Source organism: Xenopus laevis, chromosome 9_10L (genome assembly GCF_017654675.1).
Source record: "Xenopus laevis strain J_2021 chromosome 9_10L, Xenopus_laevis_v10.1, whole genome shotgun sequence".
Lineage (NCBI taxonomy): Eukaryota > Metazoa > Chordata > Amphibia > Anura > Pipidae > Xenopus > Xenopus laevis.
In genome coordinates, this window is record NC_054387.1 from 21,272,636 (window position 1) to 21,276,010 (window position 3,375).

The window sequence follows — 3,375 nt, forward strand, 5'->3', positions numbered from 1 at the left end:
CAGGTTAGATTAGAACTTAAGGCATTAATACAAACAGAGACACACCGTGCGGCTTTTGCTCTTCGCAAATTATATTATGATCATGGTAATAAGTGCAGCCACTTGCTAGCTAGGGCTCTCAAAGCTAAAGAACACAAAAATCATATTTTCCATCTGAAAGACCCCAAAGGTTATTTACACAATTCACCCAAGGGAATTCATAAAGTTTTGGTGGACTTTTATCGAGATTTATATAATATGCGTGACACGCATCTCGGCCCCTCCCCTCAATCTAACGCTGCCCCAGTTGATCCTTATGTAGATTATTTAGAGTCTTCTAACATGTCACAAGGGGATCCTGATTGGCTACAGTCTATAGAAAATGATATTACAGCTTTAGAATTGGAACGAGCTATCAAGGATACTCCCGCAGGGAAATGTACAGGGCCTGATGGATTTTCGATGTCTTTTTACAAAATCTTACTGCCCCATGTAGTCCTTCCGCTTACTAGAGCATATAATGCGATCAGCAAGGGACATCTCTGGTCTCCCACTTCGCTACAGGCACATATTAGTCTTATACTTAAAAAAGGAAAGGACCCTGCTTCCCCTACCAGTTACAGGCCGATTTCTTTAATTAATAATGATGTCAAATTAATGTCCAAAATCATTGCAACACGTCTCAAACCTGGTCTAGCTCAACTGATACACTTGGATCAAGCGGGGTTTCTCCCTCTCAGGGAATCAAGAGATAATTTGAACAAAATCGGTAATATTATTGCTTTGGCTATGAAGCATCGAGTCCCCCTCTTTCTCCTGTCCACTGATGCCGAAAAGGCGTTTGACAGGGTAAGATGGGACTTTATGTTCCACTGTCTTCGGTATATAGGCATGGGCCCGAATGTTATGAAGTGGATCACGTCCCTGTACACTGAGTTGTCTGCTAAAATCAAGATAAATAACTCTCTCTCAGAATCTGTCTCACTTCACAATGGTACCAGGCAGGGGTGCCCATTATCGCCACTTCTGTTCATATTAGCTTTGGAGCCTCTATTGTGTAAAATAAGAACTAATCCTAATATCCATGGTATTTCCGATGGCAAGGTACAACACAAAATATGTGCATACGCAGATGACTTGCTATTCACGCTTACACAACCTATTGTTACGCTGCCTAATTTGTTACTTGAAATAAAACACTTTAGCAGGTTAAGTAATTTAAAATAAATTATGATAAGTCAAGCGCACTTAACATCAGCTTACCTCATACTACTTTCATGGCGCTTAGGGATCAGTTTCCCTTCAAATGGGCAAAAGATAAACTTTTGTATTTGGGTATCCACTTGACTCCGAATTTTACAGATTGGGCTCGTATTAATTATCTTTTTTTGTTACAGACTATCAAGAGTGACTTGAGTGATTGGTCCGGTAAGGCTTTGTCATGGTTTGGCAGAGTTAATACAGTAAAAATGAATATTTTGCCACGCTTGTTATATGTGTTTCAGGCCCTTCCGATGAAACCTCCGCTCGATTTCTTTAAACTTTTGAACTCCTTGATCCGGAACTTTGTGTGGAATAACAAAAGCCCTCGGATAAAATTCGAAATTCTCACGCGTCCTAAAACTAGAGGGGGTACTGGTTTACCAGACTTCAGCAAATATCATCAAGCAAGTGTTTTGCTAAGGATTTTGGATTGGACTTATCATGGCCGCTCTAAAGCTTGGGTCTCTATAGAACAAACCTTTTCAGCTCAGCCTCTGCAACTTCTTCCTTGGCTTTCTCCGAAGCATCGAAACACTGATTCACAACATCACCTTTCTACTTATGCCCTCAATGTTTGGGATATGCTTAAGACAAGGAATGGTCTTATGTCGGCAAAATCCTTGCTGACCCCTCTTACGCATAATGCTGACTTTCCTCCTGGTGTGTCTAAGGGCTATCTATCTCTTTGGCAACAAGGCACAATAACACAAATTTTCCATTTATGCCCCAAGGGAATTTTACCTCATTGGGTGCAACTCAAAGAGTTATTACATCTACCTGCATCAGAACTCTTTCGCTACCAACAGTTGGCGAGTTTTATTCGCCCTAAGCTCCCGCAGCCCTTGGGCACTTCTATTTTTACAACATTTGAATCCCTGTATTGTCAAGCAGCTCCGGTCAGACGTAACATCTCATCTATCTACCGGATACTTTTGACAGGTACTGACGAGCGACTGCCTCCACAACCAGATCTGGCTAAATGGGGCCACGACCTTAACCATCCGTTCTCTGAGCGGGAACAAGAGGAGATGATCCTCAAATCCTGTATTGGTCCTAGGAGTTGCCGCATCTTGGAAAGCAATTACAAGATCCTGACGAGATGGTACAATACCCCTACTAAATTGAACAAAATCTTCCCAGGGGTCTCGGACATTTGCTGGCGTGTGGACTTGGTTGGGGCACATTGCTCCATATTTTATGGGACTGTACAGAAATTCAGAAATATTGGACGCTGCTTCTGTCTGTATGCAAGGATCAGCTACATCTAGAGATCGAGATGACGGCGGCAGCGGTATTGCTGCACCACAATGACATTTCAACATCCCTCTACAATAAATCCTTGGTTCAATATGCATTGAATGCTGCAAAAATCCTGATTCCACGCAAGTGGAAATCCACTTTGGTGCCTACTATCTCTGAATGGTGGATGGAACCCAAACAGCTATTCGGAAACACTGGGCCACTTGGCTGCCGTGGAATCACTATTTGGAAGGGGCTAGACCCGGTCGCCTAGTTGGCTGCTCTCTGCCAGACCATGACAGGGCCACCTCTTAGTTCAATTCATGTCTGCTATTATCTGCATTTGTTTGCCTCATTTGGTACTTAGTTTGCCTAAACTGTATTTATATTGTCACACTGCTTCCTTTCTATTGTGATTCATTGCTTTTTCAGAGTGTATTGGTAAGCCTGGACTGTTCTCCCCCCTTTCTCCCCTTTTCTTACCCCCCTTTATATGTTCTTTGATCAGATTGCACTATACTAAGATTGTATGCTTCTAGCAGCGTACCGAAGATAGATCTGTTTGTTTTATGAAAAGATACATTGCTTAGCCTACTTTTAGGACTTTTTGTTCTTATGCAAGTCTTGATAACTTTAGCAGCAACAAAAGTAATGTGTTTTTGAACTGTTGACTTATTGGCTATGTCTTTAATGGCTATGTGCAATTGCTGTAATGTTTCTTTTTTGCTTGACAAAAAATAAAGATTTAAAAAAAAAAAATATGAGATTAACTAAAAGAGGAAGGAAGTGATTATCTCTTTGAGATTATTAAGTGTTTTCTTAGTAATATCATGTAGCCTAAAGCATGTTTTGCAAATATAACATTTATAATTAAAAAAACACAATGAATCGGAA